General features: G+C 46.0%; 1 protein-coding gene across 7 annotated transcripts in view; it reads left to right on the forward strand.

The window, feature by feature from the left end:
• The first annotated feature begins 4,089 nt into the window (after window positions 1-4,089).
• The window catches only part of MAP3K13 (mitogen-activated protein kinase kinase kinase 13), a 63,555-nt gene continuing 42,675 nt past the window's right edge, over window positions 4,090-24,969 (forward strand). Inside the window, exons 1-2 of one of the 7 annotated variants that reach the window (XM_052687286.1) lie at window positions 4,090-4,263; window positions 12,249-12,365. The gene's annotated coding sequence lies outside the window, so the exon portion shown is untranslated. Of the gene's footprint in view, window positions 4,264-5,010; window positions 5,330-10,132; window positions 11,267-12,248; window positions 12,366-12,733; window positions 12,817-20,646; window positions 20,666-24,969 lie in introns of those variants that run through there. The other 6 variants (XM_052687292.1, XM_052687285.1, XM_052687294.1 and 3 more) reach the window with 6 other exon arrangements.

Raw genomic sequence — 24,969 nt, forward strand, 5'->3', positions numbered from 1 at the left:
TGCAGAGCTGCTAGTACAGTTAACATGGACAAAATGTAATCAAGATGTATTTCTTTCTGCAAGCTTTTGAGAAATTCAGCAAGAACTTGTATAGTATCCAGAGCTTCCAAGGAGCAGGTTCTTGCCTCCAGATTGCCTGGCAGCATACACCTCCATGAAAAACTGCTGTTGACTATAAAACCAGGAGACGTGGTGACAGCTTTCTTAGCCCTAGGCCTGCCAAAAGGCCTAGGGCTTGCTAATAAAGCTAGAGAGAAATTAAGCTAATACAATGTCTAAAATAGCTCATATGTTGTTCATCCTCTGCAAGGGGACAGTCCTGATCTTATCTGTCTCTGCAACAGTCAGTGCCATTTCAGAAGAACCTGCAATTATGTGTAAAGAAGACTGAGTAACCAAAGCTTGCTTTTGGCAGGAGAAGGATGCACTGAGATAGTTGCAGACCTTCCTGTAAGTGTTATTACATTTTGTCATCCATTTGATTACTGTCTTTTGACTACGTGGTAGGGGATGATGCTCAGAAAATACACCATGTACTTGTTGCAATTCTGGAGAAATAAAAAGCTGCTCCAAAGAAGAATGCCAATGCCTTAGAGACCCCATTACTAGAAATGGAAATGAGGGATCTTCATCAAAGGACAGATTGAAATGAATATGAATGTTGTGCTCTGTCTGCCAGCCCCTCAGCATTTGCTGTGGTAGAAGGAAGAGAATCCTGCTTCCTCTTGAGCTGGAGCACCACAGATCTGGCAATTCTGCAGCCTCCTGGGACCAACAGCCTGCTGAATGCTGAAGTGCTGAATGATACAAATGCTTTGCAGGAGGCTCAGGTTAATATTTATTCCAGCATACTTGTGAACAATGGTACTTCAGAGGACATGGCTTGATTTGCTATAGACATGGAACAAAAATCACTGAAAAGTGGTTATTAGCCTGGTTGGTCAAAACTTCAATTTCTGAGCCCAAATGCATTTGAAAAGTAATGTAGTGCCAGCTGTAAGGAGCAGTGAATTTCTGCTGAAACTACTTCTGAGGAACATGGAAACTGCACTGTACAAGCTCGTGTGTTGTGGTAAAACTGCTCCACTGAGGAGGGCAGGAGCTCTGAAAATATCTTGACAGCAGCTGATCTAAACAACAAGATCTAAATCCACACGTACTGCTGCTGAAATGGCTCAGAGGGCCTGCTGAATTCATCAGCCACTGCTTCCTGTGATCTTCTGTCTGGTACGCTGTCCTCTGCTCCTGGCTAGCACTTCTACCTGTGGTAAAAACAATACTTGTTAGCATCTGATCATCAAACGCTTTTCAAAGGCTCCTTTGGCCGAGTCCACCTTGATGTGACCTTTTCTGCTGACCGTAAGGTCCTTCTGTAAACTGTTTCCTAGAAGAGATCTGGAGCTCAGAGCCTGGGGCTGGTACATGGAGCTCTTTGAAAGGCACAGCTGGAGCAGGGCAGGGGTGGGAACTACATCTATACCACAAGATACTGAGGGCTGTAAAACACTCTATCCTAGAGTTTAAATTTCACTCTTTGACTGTACAGAGCTGAGTGTCTGTCCAGTGGGTCCCTGCTACTGCGTGCCCTTCCAGATGAGCAGCTTCTTCCTTCTGGACTGTGCAGTGTGAACAGCCCAGGACAGCACAGCTCATTGTCTTACAGAGGCTTTACTCTGCGCCATGGCTTCCTGAACCCATCCAAAGCTTCACAATGCATCAAAGCTGTAATATGTAACATTTTTTAACAGTAAAGCCTGCAAAAAAAAAGAAAAAAAAAAAGAAAAAAGAAAAAAAAAAAGCCATTCACATTTCCACATGCACACACCTGCTGTAACATATTTGTTAGCAACATACAAAGCTACAGAATTTTCTTTCAGGTTGGTGCCCCGGTCAGCATTTATTTCCCTCTGTACTGCTCTGCCCATACAAACCATTTTAGAATTTTACTTGTCTTAAATAAAAATCATCGTTTCATATTAAAGATCTGGAGTTCTCGCTGCCAGAACAACCTATCTGTCAGTTGCTTTTAATAATCCAAGCCTCCTTCGTGGCTTTTAAGCTCTGATGTTTGCATGGTTTCAAAGCAACACCTCCTGGCGAGCTGTGGTACTGCTTCTGCAGGCTCAGACCTTGGGTTTATATCCCACAAAACAGCCCAGCGCAGCGACCTTCAGCAACAGCCCTTGTTGCTTAGCATGCAAAACGCCCCATGGTCGACTCAATGACTACATTTTCCACCGGTGAGAGAATAAAAATGGGGAATGTTTGGCAGATTTTCTTTTTTGTATGAGCAAACATAAGCACTCGGTGCTGTCGCGCAGATCCTGTTTCCTTTTTTTTTGTACTATATGGGCTATTTACAGTGAGCAATATCACTAGAAACAGTGTAGGGCTTGATCCAAAGAACTGATGTCAGCAAACAGGAGATGTTTGCCCCCATCCCACTGTACTGTAATATGGACTTCAGTAGCTATCTTTTCCTTCTGATCTTACTCAATTCTATAGCCCTACATAAGTCTGACAGGCAGAAAATTGAAGTGAGAATGGAAATTCAGAATATTTTCAGAAGACTAATCTAAAGTGTTAGTAACTCCTTCAGTGTATCTTAGTCCCTCAGCATTGAAGCAATGCCACTGCTGGTCTTTATGGACCAGCAAAAATACCATGAAGTGGAAGCATCGTAGAAAAGCACTGATGAAGAAAATCAAGCAAGTTCCCTTATTTGATGTAGCTATGCACAGATTAATGCAGCGTTTTGCTGTAAGTGTGAAATCACTGTGAAACAATCCAGCCATTCGGAATAAGTTGAGGAATCGGGCATGAAGAATGCCAGGCAATTTATACACAGATGCGATGTAAATACTCATATCCTTACTAGAAATAAAAACAATGCAAGGAATCGTAGAGAGCCATTTCTAAAAGAGGCATGGAAAGTGTTGGCAATGATGCTAAGAAGATGTATGTAATCAATACATTTCTATTCTCCAGCCCAGACTGCAGGATGCTCCGTTGGAGTACTGCCAGCGAAGCACTTGTCTGTCTGCTAGTGAAGTACGATGTTAAAAGCACCTGTGAAAGGTGGACACCTGAATGTCCAGCTTGGCCATGCAGGCTGCATCATCATGTTTTGAGAGAACTGGCTGAAAAAATGATCGTATCATAGAATCATGGAACGGCCTGGGTTGAAAAGAACCACAGAGATCATCTAGTTTCAATCCCCTGCTATGTGCAGGGTCACCAACTGCCAGACCGGGCTGCCCAGAGCCACATCCAGCCTGGCCTTGAATGCCTGCAGGGATGGGGCATCCACAGCCTCCTCGGGCAACCTGTGCCAGTGCCTCACCACCCTCTGGCTGAAAAACTTCCTCCTAATACCCAACCTAAACCTCCTCTGTCTCAGTTTAACACCATTCCCAAACAATGTGGCTATTTGGGCTGATATTGCTAAGTCTCGCAGAGCAGAGGAAAGCTCGGAAGGAAAGCAACATTGATGCGAAGAATGGCACTTGGGTGTTGTTTGCTGCAGCAAACTTCCTTGGTCCTTCACCTTCACCAGCCACAAATTCTCACAGATTTGGATGCAGACATGTTTGGTTATGGAATCAAAGAATCATTCAGGTTGGAAAAGACCCCTCAGATCCCCAGGGCCAATCCCAGCCCACCCCACCATGCCCACTGCCCACGTCCCTCAGTGCCACATCCCCACAGCTCTGTGCACCTCCAGCTCACTGTCCCACCTCCCTGTGCAGCTCTTTCTGAGAAGGAACGTTTCCTAACACCCAACCTGACCTCCCTCCCTCCCCTGGCACAAGGTGAGGCAGCCGCTTGTACCACGACCAGGCTGACGGCAGCGTGGAGGAACCCAGCCCGTCCTGGTCTGATTGCGATGCACTGCTGCACTGCAGATAAACCATGACCTGCACAAATCGCTCTCTGCCGTAAGTGGGCAAGACTGGAAACAGCCATCGCGGATCCTAGGAGCAATGCCCCAGGTGGCACGCTTCTGCCCACGACAACCACCGCGGCCATCCAATGGCAGCTCTGGAGCGGAGCTGGGCCCGTCCCTCATTCCGGCGTCCTAGTTCTCGGGATTGGGGCACCCGCCGAGCTCGGCTCCTCTCCGCCAGCTCCGAGGCGCACCCCCCGGGGGCTGCCGACTCCTCAGCCGCCGTCCTCAGCGCCCGCCCCGCGCCTGCGTCAACACGGCGGCCGGAAGCGGCGGGGCGGCAGGAACGCGGCGGGAGCCCGGCAGGAGCGGCGCAGGTAGCGGCGGGCTGGGCGCGCGGGGGCGGGCGGCGGGCGGCGGGCAGGACGTGCGGCGGCTGAGGCGCTGCTCCGGGCCGGGGGGGGAAGCCGGGATGCGCGCCGGGAGCTGCCTCGTTGTAAGGCCGTAGCTGCCAGGTTGGCGCGCACGACAAAAAGAAGTTTAGCGCATTGAAGGAGCTGAAGTTACATGGCGGTGGTAGCCGGGGGTGCGGGCTGGCGCTGCCTGCCAGCGGCTTTGGGGCGTCCGCCGAACGCCGCCTCCTCTTAGCGGGCGGGTAGAAGCGTTTGGGTACGTCTGCAGGCAGCCCCGAAGCGGATTATTGCTGAGACAGCGCTGTGGCGTAATCCCGTCTGGACAGAACGCTTCGGAGGCAGTCGGCACATCGGAACATCTCCGCGCAGCTCCGGTGCCGTGCTGCCATCATCGGTTTTAACAAACGCCTGCCGTAGTTTTAGTGGTTTTATGGTCCCGATCGGTGGGGATGGAGCAGCGTAGTGCAAAGGAAGAGAAACGTGAGGAGAAAGTGGGGTGGGACCCATTGCCCTCCCCTCTCGTGGGAGTTCTGCTGCGTGACAGTGCTGAGGTCGCCTTACTGCTCCGTGTTCCTTCCTTCTGTCCTCTAGTCGTACTGGCCTTACTCCTGTCTCGTTCTCAAAGCAAAAAGGGAAAATAAAGAGAAATACTGCTCTCAGCAGTCATCCGGAGGTGCGTTTGGTTCTAATTCCAGCTCTGTTTGAGCTGTGAAAGCTTACACTGCTTGGTAACCCTGTCAGTGAGGGTACAGTGTCAGGAGGGAAGGCTGTAGGTAACGTTGCGGCTGAGAAGGGCAGCTCTGTGCACCTCCTACCCATCCTCCCGTTACCTCCTTTCATTGCCTCTCGATGTGAGTGCCTGCGTGGCTGGCCGGCTCCCTGCTGGCAGCGCTCGGCGCTGGGTGGAAGCGCAGTGAGCACAGGCTGTGTGTAAGCAGGAGCGGCAGGCCTTCCCAGCTGGGCGCTGCTCGGATTCCAGGCTTTACAGCAGCTTCTGAAAGCGTGCCCGAGGCTGCGGTTCCTTGGACAGGTGAGCTGCCCTCCTGGCTTTGCTTTTCCTTATTCTTCTTGCTTGAAACTGGAAAATCTTGTTCTCCGCTCCCTCGGGTCCTGCTCGGTTTAGTGTAAGCTGTGCAGCGCTGTCTGCCTGCTTATTTCATCGTGGACCAGTATTCTCAGCCCCCTGGAGACCCACAAAAAGCAGTGTAGATGTTTTTAGTTTGTTTCCTGGCAAGCTCTACATTTGGGGCTGGACTGCGTTAGCATCAGAGTGCGAAGGGCTGGAAGTGCAGCATTGCAGAAGTATAAGCAATTTACCTGTAGTGATTATTACTAATAGTTGTTCCAGAATCATTGCTGAAACTGGTGTTCAGAACATTAGAAATGAGAAAAAATAAATAAGTCACATTTAGATAAAGAAAACAGGTGGTAAAACAATGGGAATGGAGTAAACAGGTAATTGCTCTGAATGGCTTTTGATTGGGATTTTGGTTGTAGAGCTGTTGGATACATCAGAATCTCTACTTGGAGTGAGGATATTAGCAGTAATTTATGTTGGAGGAATGCAAAGAATATTGCTGGGATCTAAACGTGTTGCACTAAGACGAAGAGCAGACTTTCTGCATGGAAACAAACCTCAGCCTCCATGCTAATCGTATTATTTCTAAGTCTGTGGTGGTACAGCAGTTTGTAGATTTTATCCAGATATTTAGTGGGGAGTAAATGCTTTGCCTCGTGAAGTCCAAGAACTTTATGTAAGACTTGGTGGCAAAGTTTAATGGCAGGATTGCAGTGGTAAAATGTTTTTTTTCCTGAGCTTCCAGAACTCCGTGTGCTTAGGTTGTAAATGACTTTTGTACTGTGGCCTCTGCCCTTCCTCCTGAACCTGTTCTGGAGTGCGTATCACAGTGCTTAGATCTCCTTTCCTGGGATTATTCACTTTTGGGTCCTCTATTAAAATTATTAGCTCTAAAACTTAACTGCTGTCCTTGTGGAGTTTATCTTTACGACTTCTCATAAAGAAGATAAATTGCCATTGATTATTGTTGGCTAGAAAAGATAGTGTAAGTAGGCTCCTATATCCAAAGCTCCAGGTGGGTCCCCACAGTACAGTACTGAAGTTAAATATTTACTTGTGCACAGGACTTTGGTCTTGTGAAACCCTTATGAACATCAGTTGCTGCAGCCAGGAGGGAAGTACTTTGCCAAAGATAATGACAAGGAAGAACTCTCACCCTCCAGACTGGAGCAGTCTGTGCTTCCCAGCAGCTAACTGTCACCAGGAGGCTCAGCCTCTAGTGCCTCCTTACGTCCAAATTAGATAGAAATTAATTAAAACACCATTTCCAGACGAGTGTGAAATAAGAATGTAAAAGGTGTTAGCTTTTTTGGTTTGTTTTTGCATTGTGGTCGTAAAGCATCCGTTAGTATGCCGGTGTCCACTGTTGGCAGTCTCTGCTGCGTGGTGTGAGCAGGTAGTTGGGTTCTACCTCCACTCATGGGGAAATGAGTCTGCCTTTGTCACGTCTGGTTGGCTTTCTGATCTAACTCTTGTTTATACTTAAACATACCTTCAGCTGGAAGAAACTCTGTGTGCCTGTAAGCCAGCTGTCAGGAGGCCCTGGCTCTTCCTTCCTTCCAAAAGCATAGAAAGCTTTTTGGTTTTAATATACATTGTAATTTGGAAAACAGCAACAACAACCAAACCAAGAAAAAAAAGTATCCTTATTCTTGTAAGCATTTGCTGTCAAGTATGAACTAAGCATACTTGCTTGGATGTTTTCAGCTTATGCTATGCCTCTTTCCTTGCTGTGGTGGGCTTTCTTGCAGAGGTCCAAAATGTCATTGGTAAACTGCTTTGAAAAGAGGAGAATTCCTCTGGAACTGATGAGATTAGACGTGTTCCTCGGCAATGTGACACGTCTCAGTCTTGAGTGCTTTGTTGTGGGCAGCCAGGCATGTGACACCAAGCACTGTATACAAGAGAACTCATTTCTCAAGCTAAGAGGCTTTGTAGGTAGGAGGCATCTCAGTCTTCCTTGTTTGCCCCATGGGGAATAGGATCTCCAGATAATTAGGAGGGGAAAAAAAACCCCACCATCAAAAAACTAACTACAGCTGAAAAGCTGAAAAGCCCTGCTTTTTATGGTGCTTCAGGTGAAGGAGTTTCTGCTCGCTGCAGTGGTAAGATGTTTTGTGTTACTTGTAAAATAACTGATTCCTTGCATATGTTTTTGGTAACTCTGCTAGTTGTTTTTGCTTGCTAGAAGAAACGTTCTGTTTTAGCTGTAGCATTGTTCTGATAAGTCCTGCCTTTCTACTTACTTGTTTTGAAACCTCTCCCTAGGTGTGATGGACTGGAGTTGCCTCCGGCACAGTCTGTGGCTGTTCCGCAATGCAGAGATGTCTGTGAAGAGCTTGAGGAGCAAAAGGCAGTTCAGTTTTTTAGCATTCCTGTTCTTTTACCTCTCTGTGAACTTGCTGTCAGGATATGGTTCATTTCAGGTGTGTTTATAGCACATTCTTAGTTTCAGAGTTGCACGGGCACTTAGCGTAACTGAGATCAGGATTTAGATTGAACTCCAGATGGTGATCAGAGGATTACTTGGAGAGCTGATTATGAGAGTTCTCTGTTTAAGTCTCATGTCTAACTGAACGGTTACATCACAAAGATTTCTCTTTAATGAGTCATCAGACAATTTAGTGAAAAAAAAACAACCACCACCTTCTAAACTATCCCATAAGCTGGTTTTTCCCTTAGCCTGTCTGGCTCTTATTGAGCTGTACCCCAGCACTTGCAGGCTGCTTTAATAGACGTTCATTCCCTGACTCTGAGGATGACATCTATGATATCTTTGACGTCTGGATATCTTTTTCTCTGCATATGTGGCCCATGTTTATCCTTGTGTTCATCTACCAAGTGTGAGTGTACTGCTGTGGTGTGAGCAGTGAACAAAGACCGTTGTCCATGGTGTGTTCCAAAGTGGAATCCTCTGCATCTGTGTGTGCTATTTTTGGAGCTTCCTTAGCAGAGAAGGTGGCCAGCCTGTATGATTTCAGAGCCAAGCTAAGGGGAAAGCAGCAATGCAAGCAGCAAGTGGGTGAGAAAACGTTCTTTTTACTCCTTTTGTCTTGCCAGGAAACATCTTGTTCCCTTCTTCAGATTTGTGAACTGCGGCTACTCTTTTCTTAGCTCAACAGATTTGCCCATCAGCTTGCAGATAAAGGCCATTGCTCCTGGCATCTGCAGCTCTGGATGGCTGTGCTGGCACGACTCGTCAGGCTGCATAGTCACTGTCTTGTTGGTGCCTGGTACCGTGGCTGCCACAGCTCGGGCCTTTGCTCAGTGACTCTGCTGTGTTAGCTTAGCACTAACAGCAGTGGTGTTCCCTCAGTTATCAGTGCCTGTCTCTGGACTGCTGGAGTGTTTCCTGAAGAGCGTTTCCCACCGGTATCCAGCTCTGTTGCTGGCTTCAGATCCACCAGGAGGTTAAATACTGCTGGGATAGTAGTGGTATTGGGCTCCCATGCTGGCGGTGCCAAGGACCACAGCAGGCAGCAGCCTGATTTCCTTAGCATCGTTTGTTTTCTGCCTGTTTGCCTTATAACAACCAGACTTTCTTTGTGGTATTGCTCAGTGGCAGAGCGAGGATGTTTAGAAGTTTTTTTCAGTCATGGGGCTGCCTGGGAGGTTTCTTTTCATCCTTTCCTAAGCAAAGGTTAACATAGCAGCTGGATGACTAAGAGCGCTTTGACCTTCCTGATTCACTTACAAATGTAGTACTTTTTTAATGGGTTATTGTACTTGAGGAATGCAAATGAGCTGTAGTTTCGATGTACCTGCCTATCAGTAAGGGGAGGAAGTAGTGCTGCCTGGTAACTGATTTGTTGTGTTTTTGTGAGGAGAGGCTCCTCCTGCAGCCTGTTCATCACAAGACTTTGGAAGTATTGGCTGCAAGCTAGATTATTTTTATGTTCAATCACCCATTGTTTTCTCCTGGGGGCAAGAGCTGCTGGGGAGGAATAATAGAAACTGTTGATGGGAGTGGTTTAATACAGTTATGTTTGGGAGCTCAGTGAGGTGACCAAGTAGAGAGTCAGCTGCAGGGGTTTGTACATCCGAGCCCAAACAGGCTGCTGCTGCTTGTGGTTCTGCAAAGCATCATGTGTTGTGTTGTGTTGGGTCAGATTCCCTCCTGGCCAACAGATCCTGGGGCCTTCTGCCAGTTTTGTGGGAGACCTGTATGGTTACAGCACCAAAAAACAGGTTAAATTTTGAATTAATGTGTTGGATTGCACAGGCTGAGTGCTAGATAGTTCTAAACCCTTAAACCAGTGTTCTCCAGTAAGGGACTGTCACTGTTACCAGGAAAAATGCTGGTAGGAAACCTGCCCAGCCAAAAAGGCCGATGTCCCCTTTTTGTGTTCACTGAGCTCAGTGCTTTTGACAGAGGTGACAATAATTCATACTCCTTTTTTTTTTTTTTTCCTGTTAAGTCATGCTTTCTCCTGATTGCTCCTGAAGATTTCATTATGGTCTTCTTCAGAAACTTTGCATCTCCAAGGTGCGATTTACCACACTTGTGTATTGAGAGAAGAGTTTTTTGTTTAATTAGGGGATTAAATCTTCCAGATAGTCTTAGAAGTCATTACTGAGAGCAGGGCTATTGCCAGAGCTGCTTGGAGTTGCACTAGAGGCTTCCGTGAGCTTGTTTATGCTTTGTGGGATAAGTATGCCCCTTTGGCCCCTGGGCCAGATCAAATGATGCTGAGAGTTTTGATGAAGAACTCTTCCAAGTCTGATATCACTCAGAACAAACCTCTGTGTTCTTGGTGTAGTTACTCACCAAACACTGAGACTTTGCAGAGTCATCCAGGAATGAAACTGCACTTCGTGGAGCTGTGCTGGGGTTACCATCTGCATGGAGGACTCTGGTGCTTGCTTCTGGATAGCTGTAAATGAGTAGCTCCAAGCAGGGCTTTGTGTTGTGTGCTCTAAGGGTTTCCTGGTGGGACAGCAGTGCTGCTTTTAAGTGGCTGGCAATCTGTAGTCTATCTTGTCTCTCCTTCTCACCTTAATGCTGCAGTTGGAAGAAAGAGCTGAAAGCTGGGGATATACATACCAAACCTGCCTACCTGTGAGCCTGCTGAGAGGTGTGGGACTTGTCCAGCAGCTGTGGCCAAAGGGGGTAAAAGCTCTTGGGAAGGTTGCATCTCCAGCATCTAGTTGTAGCAGCACATGATAAGCTGGAGTTGTTGGGAAGTAGCTGTCTTTTCCTAGGCTTCTGGCTGCTGGGAACCTTGTGAATGTGACCTGAGTAAACTAGAACAGATGGAGGGTTTCACTGCCTTGGCTAGCACTGTGACCTTTCATGGACACTGCAAAAGGGCAGCCTACATAATAGCGATAACAGGAGCTGCAGGACACGCTGTGTTGAATTTTATCTGCCTAAATAGCTGCTAGTCCAATTCCATTAATGCTTGCATATTTAATAAACTTTTAATGTTGGATTTTAATGAGTTGGCAGTTATCTCTGAACATCCAGCTGCAGCTCTCACACGGTCTAGGAGGCTCTTGGATGCGGATATCTCTCACTTAAAGTCATGCAGCCTCTCCTTGGACAGCCAGCACTTGGCAGGCTGTAGCACGCTTTGATGTAGCTTGTGCTGATGTGCAGGAACACTGAACTTCATAATGTGGTTGGTGCCCTAGAGGGGGGCTTTTCAGGGGAGGAATCTTCAAAAAAATCTTAATGTAAGAGAACGTGACCTTGGTTAATCTCACAGTGAACCATTTATGGAATTGGAATGATTCTTGCTAGCATTTGAATTATTTTGGTTGCAAAATAGGCTTGATATGGAATTTGTTTCCAGTGTGGTGTTTGCGTGTTTACAGTCTGAATGTTTTGACTTTGTGTTTTCAGGCTCTTTTTCCAAACCTACATCAAAATCTTGAAACCCCAAACAGGTGAAGTGCTCTTCTTGCGTTGCACAATTGGAATTGAGCATCCCTAATGAGGCCAAGGAATCTAATCTATTATTGAGGAAACCTAAGTGGAATTAAGTGGGGAAATTTGATGTCAGTACTTGGGGATAAACACAAGCATAGCAAATAAATGGCACAAGTTGTAGGGATTGGAAGGGACCGCTGGAGCTCTGAACATCCCTGTTGCCCTCCACTGGACTCTGTGCAGCACTTTCCTGTCTGTCTGGCACTGGGAGCCCAGAACTGGGCACAGTGCTCCAGCTGTGGCCTCACCAGGGCAGAGCAGTGGGGAAGAACCTCCCTCAGCCCGCTGGGCACACTCTGTGCTACGCACCCTGGGGTCCCATAGGCCTTCTTGGCCACATGAGCACTCTGCTAGCCACCAGGACACCCAGATCCTTCTCTGGAGAGAAGCTATGTAAAACAGGTTGCCCAAGGAGGTTGTGGATGCCCCATCCCTGGCCAGGATGAGGCTCTGAGCAGCCTGCTCTGGTGGTTGGCCACCCTGCACATAGCATAGGGTTGAAACTAGATGAGCGTTGTGGTCCTTTTCAACTCAGACCATTGTATGATTCTATGAAAATGCGGCAGACAAGGTGAAAAGAGGCCATCAGTAGTATGCTGTAATTCTCAGTTCTGGCACCAGCGTGACTTTAAAGTCACTTATAGACTCACAGAATCATATATCCATTCATAACCTTCAGGGTAAATTCTCAATATGCCACTGTAAAGCAGATAGTAAATGTGTAAACTGTGAGGGTCACAGGGGTAAAGCAAGGAGTCCTTACTGCTTCCTTTGAGATAAGTCAGCCGAGTTGTTCAGTAGCTGGACCTATCAGGTTGGTTTCAGGTGACCTTTCGGTGTGCCTGGCAAAAAGCAAGAAAAATGTGATGTTTATGTAATGCAGAATCATTTTCTGAGAGTGTGCTGTATTTTAAATTGAGATTCTTTTTATATCTTCAGAATAACCATTTCTGAGAGGAACAGCAAAGAAACATAAGTACAAAAACTGATGGACCACTACATCTTCCAAAATGAGCCTACTGATGCGTTTCTACTGGAAACTAGCATGTCTTGAAGGTGAGTAGGTTTTGCCTGTGACAGATGAGCTGTTTGATGTTTTGGAACTTGACCATCAGTCATCCCAAAGATAGTGTGCAGCTGCTTCTGTGGGAAGGCACAGCCCATAGAGGCATGCTTGTGAAGCGATGTGTTATGCCATTGGAAGAAATATCTGGGAGGTAGGTGTACTTTCTACCATGTCAGTGAATTATTGTTAATTTCCAAACTCTTGAAGAAAATGGAGTGCTTAGTGAAGGAGATGGAGTGTATAGGAACTGTTGAGTCACGGCCTGAGCAGCTGGTTGAACACCTGGGGAAAGAACCCAGTCAGCCCTGGGAGCACAGGTGAAGGCTTGGCTCCACCTCTCTTAGACCTCATTTAAGGGCTGACTGCCATAGGGGAAGGATCTCTGGTTGGAGATCCCTCCCTTGTGAAGTTTTCCCTCTGAGCCTTGATCCTCAGACTCGGGTGAGCACTTTCCCTTTTGACACCTCTCCATCATGCTAATCCCTTTGTCATTGCACCTCCTCTATCACCATTCCACCCCGTTGATCTTTCTGATTGTTATGTGGAGCATGGATAATTTTTGGAGGATGAGGGAGGGAGGCGTTTTACTTGTAGGATGGGAAAGTTAAGTTTGCAAGACAAACTTCAGATTGCTGAATGTATTAAATTAGATAAGGCTTCTTCAAATTCAGTTGCAGTCATACCTCAATTGATGTTATCAGAGCAGCTGAAGAAGAATGCCTGCTGTCAAGGATGGTAAATTAATTTCCCCAAAGTAAAGAACACAGTGCTTCAATGAAATGAAACCCATCTCATTTTGTAGAGCTTGTGGTATTTTTTAATGTTATTTCTGTGCTCAGCCCCTTAGGGCTGTAGGCAGTGACTGTACAGTGATATTTTAAAATCCTTTAACTCTAGTAACAGAAATCAAAATAGGAGAAGTCACAAACAGTTAAGATTTAAAACATGGTGATTTAAACTTTACTATCACTTTAATAAGGGTATAAAAGAAGCCTTGAGTCCTTTGCATATGTTTTGTGTGTGTGTGTGTGTGTATGTATCTATATAGACTGTTTTTTCCAGCCTACACTTTCAAACTACACTAATCATTGAACTTGGAGTGTCCTCGTTACTTTCCACATTATGCATCCCTTTCGTGTAAGGAGGCTGTGAATAGTTCTGTATTTGTATAATGATCTTCAGTTATTTTTGGAGGGAAGGATCTTTTAAGTTTGAACTGTGAATTCTGCACCAATAACTGTCTGTATATTAATATCTGAACATTAAAAAAATTGTTGTGACATTTGAGTGATTGCAGAAGTCAGTAATTACGCCTGATGCTGTTTGTGCATGCACGAAAGATGTTTAGAAGGTAAAATGTTATCTGTGAGTCCTATTGCTAGAAAAACCTAGAGAACTGGGAACCTAGGAAACTTGGAAATATTTATTCTGGTGTGATCTGTACTTTTGTGTTTATGTAGATCAACAGAAACACCTGGTCTTCCTTGTGCTCTGTGTCTTCTGCTTTTGCATCTTGGTAGAAAGTGCAGTTTTCATCTCTGGAGAAAGATTGTGCAACAGTGAGGAAAGAGACTGAAAGGATGTTTTTCTTGCTACAAAGCTTCTTTGTTCTCCGAGGTCAGGAAGAGCTGAGCTTCCAGTCATTTCATAAGCTCTCCTGCTACCTGTTCACTGACCGTAGGTCAGTACGCCTGAATGAATGGATTCTTCTCTGCATGAGTCATTAGGTAAATACCAGGTAGTGCTGGCATTCTGATACTGTCTGCTTTGAGTGCTCCAATTTCTTGCTTGTGGTTGACCAGCTAGTTTCTTACCTGCTATCACAACCCCAGCAGCTTTTCTCAGCACAGGATCTTCTCACGGTGCTGTGGTAGGGAGAGATCTCCATTGGTCCTCGTTGCTGTTCTGGCCTTGTTAGGGTATGAATTTTCAACAGTAGCTGGAGAAATATTTGGAGATGTTTCCATTAAAACAGTTGGTAGTGATTCTTGGCTCTAAGCCTCCTCTTGATCAGAGGAGGCTGATCAGAGGCAGCACTGTGGTTAGCCAGATGGCCTGCAAGCTGGATCTGCTGTGTGTTCTGATTGCATCCCTCCTGTAGGATAGGGCACAGGAGGCAGTACTTCTCTGGCCTCCTCCCCTGGGAGTACCAGGGCATGCTGTGTTCAGAGCTGTCACTGCAGCAGGAGGTGTCAGCACTTTGTTCCTGCTTGACTGCCTCAAAGGATGGCTGATTGCTGCAGATAGGGCATTAGGACTGGAGAGCTGTGAGCCGTGCTTCTGCAGAGTGGCCTCAGCCAAGGGTGGCTGAGCACTGGTGCCATGTTACTGTCTCCTAGGAGAGGAGGTTTGCAGCTTGTGTGTGGGGGCAGAGCACTGGGAGTATCTGCATTTATCAAGAAACTTTGCTGGGAGGGAGTAGGGCACGTGTTACCCTCCAGCCTGTGCAGGTGCTCTAAGACTTACTTGAAATTAGATATGGGATAACCACTCAGTTTTGATGAAGCTGTGGATTTATGCCCATTTTTTCATGTGAGTGAGACAGCAGCATGCTTCTGTCCTAAGAATAAGACCTTGCACAGACATAGGTCCTGGTTAGTTTCTGTCCTTTGTCTTTCTGTCCCTAACGGTATCACCTGTGGCCTTGTAGGAATTGCCTCAGTGTTTTTGGACTAAATTCTTTTCTCCCTGAGAGAAGCATTTGTTACCAATTTAATGTAAGCCTTGACTAAATATGAACAATCTGAACATGGGGCAAAGTCTCACAAACTGGATGGTGCTGTCCCGCCAGAGTCCATTGCCATCCATCCGTACTTTCTCTGGCAGAGAGAACATTTCCAGTGCTGGATGGGTGAGTCCATTTTTGGGGGAGCTCTCAAGCCCAGTGGGTACTAAAGTTATGAAGGAAAGCTGCATAAACCCTTAGACAGTCCATTGCTGCTACTGATGCTGTCTGCAGGGCACTGGTTATTCTCTTCAGCCAAGGGGAGCTATCCTAGCCATCACTAGAGATTGTTTTTGGAGATCTTAAGGATTTCATGTTATAAACTGGAATCGTAGTAGACACAACTGATTTATGGTACCAGTAGTGTAACAGCCTGAGACAAACACCAAATTTCCTAGAGGAAGATCCATCAGACTCGTCCCCACATTGAATTTATAGCTGCTGTCAACACTGGGGCAGTGAATTTGACAGCTTGGTTGGTAGATGGACACAGACTTTTTTGGATGCTTCATTTTGCTGTGTTGGGAGCTGTTTTGCTTCAGCGGGGTGTGAAGTATTGCTGCTGGGATCTGACAGCCTTCACTTAATGGTGAAGTGGGCTGCTCCATCAATATCTGCCTGAGACCTGATGCTCTTAGAGCTGATTTACACAGCCACTGCTCCTTGATTAGCTTTCTAAGAACAACACTTTAGGGCTCCCTGATCTGGGATCTCACAGTGCCGGTCTGCAGCCTGCTTTGGAGCATCCGGACTGATGGCCACAGTGTGTCTGCCTTCTATTAAGTTCTGCTATGAAGAAAATCCATTTTGGTTACCAGAGCACATTATGCTGTCATTTAGTTTGGTAGCTTTAATAGCTGAAGTATCACATTGGATTGTTGCAGCGTTTTCCCCAGCTTCCTGAATATAACAATTCTATTCTTATGGTGTATATTTTTCCTATGTTTATACATTGAGTGGATTTATTGAACAATGTTGGATTGCATTATGGCTATGTGTACATGAGCTACGTGTGTGTGATGCTACATAAGTGTGAGAGAAGTGCAGCTTTTTTACTTTGTTGTAAATTTGCCAGCTAGCATTATTTGTCTGCATGTTGTCTTATCAAATCAGAAGATACTGTTTCTCCAGAACATTTGCACTTAACATATAATTACATTTCTATTAAACTAACGTGTTTACTCAACGCTGCTGAGTAAAGGACAAGTTTAGTGTCGTTAATAAGGTACTTGGTTTGTTTAACATCTGACTCTGTCTCCATTTCCTGGTGCACGAGCACTGCAGTACAGCCTGTATTGAGATAACCGTGCTGGGAGAGGTGCTCAAGTCTTCTGCTCACATATGTGTTCCCACACTTTATTTTTCCTTGAAATCTAGCTGCTATCTTCGAGTTGATGGATCTTTTTAATCTCAGGCAAAAAGGAGCTCTGGTTTTATCTCTTAAATTAAGCAACGTTGATAAAAGCAGCCAGGTTATGCCAGAGTCAACGTGATGGTAATAAATTCCTTCCGCACTTTCTTCAGCCACAGTGAAAATGGAAAGGGCTAAATTTACTGCTGTTCTCCAGGCCTCTTTGTACAGTGCAGGAGAAAATTTAGCCATTTTGACCTTCCTCTGACACGTGTAGTCAGTGAAGATGAGGGCAGAGAAAGCCTTCGTCAAAATAAATGAAGTGGGTGCTGGGCTTTCTGACATTGTTATTAATGCACTCCCATGTGCTGCAATTAAAGTGGAAGCCTGCAAGGCCAAGTGCAGGCAGTCTCAGCTGCTGTTTCATACAGCAGCACATCCCTTGGTTTTATGCTGTTTCTGTTTTTAAAGCTCTCTGTCCCTGAGGTTCTGTGGTAGTGGCTGTGGATGAGATGCATGCTCGCTGATGCAGAGGGTGCACAAGCTTGTTGTACTATGTGTGCACTAACTGCAAGGGAAGTGGTGAGAGCTCCCAGTTGCAAACCCTCCCCTGAGTTTGTTATGCTGACCTGGTCTTGATTCCAGCAAGGACAGTGAATTTGTTGTCTCAGTGGTGTTTTTGTAGAGAAGGTGATGAGGTGACAGCTCGAGGTGTAGGGATTCCTGCTAGTGGCAGGGATGTGGGGACCTGCTGCTGGCAGCCCTCATGGGGCTTAGTGGTTATAGCAGTCCCTGTATTTGCCCTGTCCTGCATGGGTCTCAGCCTTCAGCCAGCTGTTTCTAGCATCAGGGTGGCCAAGTGCACACTGCAAAATGAGCTGGTGTTGAATTCCTTGCTTGTCAGTGGGGAAGTACTGTACTCTGAGCACCAAAACTGAGTGGTGAGCTTATGTCCAAGCGGGTTCTTTCACATGCAGACTCTGGACAATTGAAAGCAGCCTGAGAGAAGAGTTGCAAAACCTAGCCTATGTGCTCAAAGGAGAGGTTGTCTGGGTGCACTTTTCTTACAGGAGGTAGCAATGCATGTACCTAGCAAGCTGTCTCTTGCAATTAAATATTGGAAATTTATGGGAAGTGACATCTGAAAAAATGCAGGTGATTTGCTTGCTTATAGCGCATTGAAAACAACTTCATTTTGTTGTTCAGCATCAGAAATGACAAAGCTGTGCAGTAGAATTAGGATATATGCCACAAAGGTTTTTGTTTTGGCTTGCTCTGAAAAGAGCTCCTATCCTCAATGGTACTGAGGTTTGCAAACTGCTCTGCTATGGGTGAACCCAATTCTGCAGAAATGCTTTATACCCATAGGAAAAATAAAAGGGCAGTGACACTGGTGTTGGATAATACAAAGTTAAGGTCTACTAACATATCCATCTCTTTGGCTTATTAGGACCTCTCAGGAAGAATGCTGTCACACAAACATCATCATGCATAGCCACAAACAGAACTTTCTCAGTTTGGTTCATGCTGGAGTATTTCTGTGCAAAAAGAAAGTGGATATATGTAGCAGTGAATGCAATGGCTACAGACACATCTGGTAAAACTGGGTGGTTATATTAAACTATGAATTGAAGGGAACATTAGAATGGTTGCCTGAGGCTCCAGTGTGACTTTTTCGTGCTCTGGATGGTTAACATGGAATAGCCGCACTGTTAGGACAGAGGAGCCCGGAATAATTTTCCTTGTCCTAGTTAAGTCAAGAACTATTAGAGCAGTGGAAATAAGGTTTCAACAAGAGGAGGAAAAGGGGTGAGGGAAGCGTCAGCTCTCACTCTTACTAGTTAGAGGGAAAAGCACACAGCGGCAGCAGAAGTCAGAACTGCAAGAGGTGTGAGGAGCAGTTACTACTGAAAACAGAAGTTAGACTAACGATGCCAAAGCACGTGAGTGGATTAGGAATTATTTTCACTCTTTCTGGTGCTTAAAAAGAAAAAGAGCAAACTGCGTGCAAATGGGTGGTAGGACAGGGAGGGCAGACGGATGTGCACTTCTGACCTGTGTGTTTGTCAGGGAAGGGTTCTTCTCAGTTCCTGGCAGCTGGGTGTTGTGGTTTAACCCAGCATCACCCCGTTGTTCCCTCACTACTCCCTTCCCAGTAGGATGGGGAAGAGAATAAAAAAACCTCAGAGTGGAACTCGTGAGTTGAGATAAAACTACCAAGGCAGAAAAGGAAGAAGATAGTAATTATGACATACATGTATACGAATGTGTACAAAAGTGATGCACAAGCAATGGCTCACCACCCCCTGACTGATGCCCAGTTAGCCCCTGAGCAGCAGAAGAGTGAGAGATGAACTCTTGTCCTCTTCATATGGTATGGAATATCCCTTTGGCCAGCTTAAGTCAGCTGTCTTAATTCTCTTTGTTCCCTCCCAGCCCTTTGCTGCAGACGGCCTGGGCTCTGTACACTGCTGCTTAGCAGCAGCTACAAACATCCATGTGGCAGCAACGTTGTTTTTCTCCTAGAACCTAAGCATAGCATCATACCAGATACTCTACAGAAAACAGTTCCACCCCATCTGAAACTAAGATGCTGAGCCACTCAGGGTCATTCCTGTCCCATCCAGTAGCAGCATAGCACCTGGCTTCCACAGAGGACCTGCGGTGGTGGTGTTTTCTCAGTGCTGGGAGCAGAAAAGGGACAGCAGCTGAGAAATACTGGTAAATAACCTCAACTGCCTGGTGATACTGAGCTGTTTGGAGAAGTGATGGCAAGCACTTTTCAACGTAACTTTTTCACCTCCTTTTCCTAAGGCATGCTTTTCCCTGTAGTGTTTCTGTAATGCCTCCTGGTGATGCACGCAGGAAGGAACCTGATCAACTTGTTACTTACACAGAGGAGGAAAGGAGACAAGCCCAGAGAGGAGGCAGAAGTGAGCATTAAACGTTCTTCATGGCTGGCTCTTTTAATGATCTGAAGACAATTGTCGTTTATGTCATGTGAAATGATGTTCACAAAGCTTAAGATAGAAAAGTGGTACCTGTATTAGATACTTAGTGTCTGCAGCCGAAGTCTTACTTTGTGCCTTTATCTTGATTACCTTTGTTACCTTGGGCACTTGATGGGGGAAGAAAGCCACATTGTTCTGATTGCTTCATGTTTCCAAGATACTTTTTTTTTTTTGAGGGGAAAGATTTCCTGAGCTTTGTTCGACCTCTGAAGCAGAATTTGGTCTTTCTGGGAATTGTGTGAGAGCAGATGATTGCCTGGAGCAAGAGAATACATACTGAAACTGCAGTAGCAAAGACCTTGATTTCAAAGGCCGCCTTCTGCTGCTCTCCTTCTCTTCAGCCCTAAAGTTCACCAGGTTACAAACTCTGCTTGCCATCTTCCTATACAATGGGTAGCAGTTCTGCAGAAAGTGAACAGAATGGTTTCTCAGGGGTTGCTTCATGCTTGCATCCCAGCCAGCAGTCTCCTCCTGTGGAAACCTTGCTGTAGTCTTCAGAAGACATACTGAGTTGTCTTCTGGCCTTTCTGGATTCTGCCTTTACTACTTAATCTTTTGGGGGCCAGTCAGTAAATCCATGTCAACATACAGCTTTTGACCTTCAGGTTTGCAACCCAGCTAACACAGATACTTGGTAGGAGTTGAATATTCAGTAACAGAACTTCAACTGTTTTGTCCACAAATTGTTATATATCGATCAGCTTATGCAAAGGATTTCTTATGAAAGGCTAAACAAGCTACTGGGTGTTATTGATTGAAGGAAATGGGGAAAATATGTGATATTCTTTATTGATGTGGCTGAGCTTTGTGCTTGTTAAGCAGTGCTCTGTGTATGTATTTTCTGTTCATGGTTTGTGTTTATTTTATTTACTGAGATCAGTCAGAAATACCTTGACAGCATGCTTGTGTTTCTGGAGTAAACTCTATTGAAAGGAAAATCCTAACCAGCATCACCGTGCACAGGTCTGCAGATGCTTTGGTGATGTTCCCTTCTGTGTTACTGTTAAGCTTTGAACATGAGGCACAAAGGGCAGAGCACGTTCTCAGTCGTTTTGCTTTTAAGTAGTTTTGGTAGTTGAGTAGAACTGTTCTAAAATGTTTTTTTCTCTTTCAACTTAAACACAAACTCAAGAATCCCGTGGGTGTTTCAAGACTATGGCTCTTTCAAGACTATCTAGGATCAGCAGTTGCAGTGTATGCAAGGTGCAGTCATTTCTTGTGTTTTGTTCTGTCTGCTGTTTGGCACAAGAGAGACTCCCCTGGCCCCCAACTGCTGCCAACAATTACAGTCACTTACCAGTCCCCAGCGGGAATAACTGTTTTCAGCCAATATTTACAGCCTGTTCTGTGCTGGAAGAATGGAGCTGCTGCTGCTATTGTGAGTTGGAGATGTAGGGAGGCTTCCTTTTGGCTCTTCAGTAAGAAATAAGATGTAAAATACAGCTCTGGTAATGACTGTTAACTTTATTAGCGCCCAAGAAGCACTGCAGAAGATGTTGCATAGCTGCAGGCTTCCCCAGCTCCAATTAATTAGTGTGTCTGTGTCTTCTGGGACTGAGTGCTGATCTGTGAGTCACTGTGGTCACCTTGAGCTTGGTCTAGAAGGATCCTCTGTACGTTTGTACATCACAAAGCACGACTGAAGCCAGGGCTCCAGGAGGTGTTCTGTGAGCTGGTTGGTGAGGTGCTTCTTTGGGATGTGTCTCTTCTGCAGCCTCTGTATGAAGGCAGGATCATTAACCAATGTTTGATGAGATACAGAAAAAACTCTTTAATTTGCTAAGTGCAAATTTTATCTTATTTTAAGAGTTTCTCAAAGGCAAGTAGCATGATTGTCTCACAAGGACGTTGCAATTACAGTATAATCATATTGTAATGTGCCAATGTAAAGATTTATTGTTTCCTGTCACTTGAACAGCACGGCACGCCAGTGTTTTGTTGTCATCCATATCTTTTTAGCATCAGATCTGGCCTCTTTTTCCACATGCCTGCAAAGGTTGCTGTTCTATAGGAAGAAGAGTCATTGGCTTTTGGGAAGCTGGAAGTTCAAAGCAGCCAGCAGTGAAAATTGAGGTCCTGCTGTCTCAGCAGTAGTGTGTTCCTATTTGAGGTGTGTGGAAGACATTAGATGCTGTCTTGGCTTTGCAAGCTTACTGCCAGCAGCTAATTGCAGTGAAAAAGAGGCTTCTGATGTGGGTGTGCTCGCAGCACTTAATTTTCTCTCTGTAGGTTAATTGTGGTTTTGCTGTTGGTTTCTGTTCCTTCAGTTTTTTTCACTACCACAGGAGAGAAAAAATCTACTGGTCGAGTGTGCTTCTGAAATGCACGGTCACTTTCTAAACCGTACTCCCAGTTTTGAGGAGAGTGCAAAATAAGGGGGTATTAGTGTATGTGCTTGGACATCCATTCATGCTTTCAAAAGGGAAAACGTGTGCACTCTTTACTGACCTGCACTCCTTGTATGGAGGATTTCCAAAGGCTGGACAGCTCTCCATAGATTTGGTAGCATTAGTAGTTTATTTCTTTCTAGCTTGCCAACAGTGAGAAGAGTTAGTTGAGGTGAGAAAGATATAAAACAGGAAGGAATGGGCTCTTCTCTGACAACAGAGGGGAGAGAAGCAGATAATGATGTTTAGGTTATGGTCCGGGAGAGGTGAAAGCTAGAAAAGGAAGAAAAGTGGAGGTAGAGGTCTCCATAGTGGTCAGGGAATGCATTCATTCTCAGATAAGCAATTTTAGTCATTAGAAATGCTAATCCACAACTTCTCTCCCTTCATAAATGTATTTGATGAGTCTAAGCCTATTCCTTAGGATAGGAGTGATTCAAGGAAATAATGGGGAAGGGTAGATCCTTTCTAGCCTCAATTATTTGCACCTTGATGTGTTTAGCAGTCTCATTGCATCAAGGTGATGTAATTGGGTAGGAGCTCCTTACTCCTCAATCTAGATAACACAGCACTGCAGCATGTTACCTACTGACACTGTAAGCTGTGTTGAATGACTTGGTTTCTGTAAGGAGCTGCCAGGTATTTTTGATGTCTTGGGTCTTATTGCAGACTGCTCTGTGGCCTGAAGCCCGACAATGGTTGTTTATTGGGCACGCCAGAAGGAAAGGTGACTTGCAGAAGAGAGGATTGTTCCAGAGACTTTTACAGGAACCAGGGGATGTCATAAGTGCTTAATCTTCCCTGCAGAAGCAGTCTACTTCTTTGATTTACCTTTTTGTAGCTTGAAATGGAGCTGCGTGGATGCTAAAAGCCCCTGCTCCTGAAATAGAGAGGAATAAGCATTTCAGTGATGACTGCTTCAGGAGAGGAGAGGGAGAAAGTAACAACATACAGCTAGCATGTATCAGGCACATCATGTAATGTATCCAAAGACCTCAGACGCTATCAACACAAATGTGGCAGAGGAACCCGGAGAGAGCTAGTTCTAATAAACCAGACAGTATGTGGGTGTGAATGGGTGTAAATGTGGGACCTGCAGAAGTGAGGGTGCTTCCAGCCAAGTGAACTATGAGGAGTGTGCTCACAGATGCTCAGGAAGTGTGATGCAGGTCCAGGCCTCCCTAGGATTGCCTGCAGCTGTTCTCCTGTAAGATTGGCACATCCTTCAGGGCAGCTCTCCTCACATGCTCACAGTGCAGCTTGCCTGTGCAGAAAGGCTGATACAGAGGTCTGCTGCCTCCGAAATAGGTGAATTCTTCCAATATCAACATCGATTTGAATGGTGTTATCCTAGCTTTTACACTAATGGGTGTTGTACAGAAGCTGCTTGTTCTTTTCCCACAGTACCCAAATTGCCAGCGTACCTTGCAGCCCGATTTGCCTTTCTCAGCATCCCAGCACCTTCCTAGGTCACTGCTATCTGCACATTGGCCTATTCCCAGCTGGCAATGTGCTCAGAGCCTCTGAGGTTCCACTGCTACTGATGTGCTGGGGACACATCTTGTAAACGGAACCAAAGAGTGTACAGCCATTTGTGGGCGAGTGGCTTCCAGCAGGAGTGACCCCACAAAGCATGTGGGCCAGTGATGTACCTGTGGATGCATCGTGGGAGATGTGTATCTGTTCTCCCTGTGTGGAGGTACAGGGCTGCTTTGGTGGCACCTCCTGGCCTTTGACTTCACCCAGTGAGTGTGTGGAGTAAAACACTGTGAGCTCTGTTCATATGTCAGGGGCTAAATTAGGCTGTGCTTATTAATATTGGTAATTTCAGTTGTGCCAGAATGCTTTGAAGATGTGACAGTGGACAGTGACAGTGTGACAGTGGCAGTAAACACTTTTAAATGACAGTTCTGTTCACTGTGGGGTTCTGTTCACTTAGGTTAGGCCAGCAGGAGAGGAAGGTGATCGTCCCCCTCTGCTCTGCTCTTGTGAGGCCCCATCTGCAGCGCTGCGTCCAGGCCTGGGGCCCCCAGCACAGGAAGGACGTGGAGCTGTGGGAGCGGGGCCAGAGGAGGCACTGAGATGAGCAGAGGGCTGGAGCAGCTCTGTGTGAGGAAAGGCTGAGGGAACTGGGCTTGTTGAGCTTGGAGAAGAGAAGGCTGTGGGAGACCTCCTGGTGGCCTTCCAGTGCTTGAAGGGAGCGTATGAACAGGAGGGGGAACGGCTGTTTGTGAGGGTGGATGGTGATGGGACAAGGGAGAATGGTGTTAAACTGAGACAGGGAGGTTTGGGTTGGATATGAGGAGGAAGTTTTTCAGCCAGAGGGTGGTGAGGCACTGGCACAGGTTGCCCAAGGAGGCTGTGGATGCCCCATCCCTGCAGGCACTCAAGGCCAGGCTGGATGTGGCTCTGGGCAGCCTGGGCTGCTGGTTGGTGACTTTGGTGACCCTGCACATAGCAGGAGGTTGGAACGAGGTGATCATTGTGGTCCTTTTCAACCCAGGCCGTTCTATGATTCCATTGGTTGGTAATCGAGAGAGGCAGCTGCTGCTGGTGTGTGGCTTCGGCCAGGATGAATTAGAAATAAGTGTGTAACTTAGTGTCACTGTTTAATTAAGCAGGGCTGGCCCTGGTTATGGTTTTTTTGAACAGAGATTTTCATTTCTCTTCCTTCTCTGGATGGCACTGCGGGCAGTGGTGTATAGGAGCCCTGGCTCTTGCTGGAGGAACCTGCTGCAGCAGGGAGGGTAGCACAAATCCAAAGTTTGCCTTGTGCTTTCTGTCTCTTTGCCATGCAAATGTGATGATTAACCTTTGAAAACTTGCTGATAAGCTGCTATCAGCAAACGGTTAAAACAACAAACCCTCCCACCTTGCTGAGCTGGGATAGGAACTTCCCAGGGCTTCAAGGCCTGGGTAGTTAAAGACCGGCAGTAATCCGGGACCAGCAGCCAGGTTGGGACAAAGGTGACTGAAGAAGTCAGCTGCAGCTGCTGGCTTTGTGCTGTTCATGCATCTTCCCTGTAAGTATTTATTCTGCACAAAAATCTTCTGTTTTGAACTAGATGCCATCACGAGAGTGCAAAGCCATGCTACAGCAGTGAGCAGCATCTCTAACAG

Source organism: Tympanuchus pallidicinctus, unplaced genomic scaffold, assembly GCF_026119805.1.
Source record: "Tympanuchus pallidicinctus isolate F22 unplaced genomic scaffold, pur_lepc_1.0 scaffold22, whole genome shotgun sequence".
NCBI lineage: Eukaryota > Metazoa > Chordata > Aves > Galliformes > Phasianidae > Tympanuchus > Tympanuchus pallidicinctus.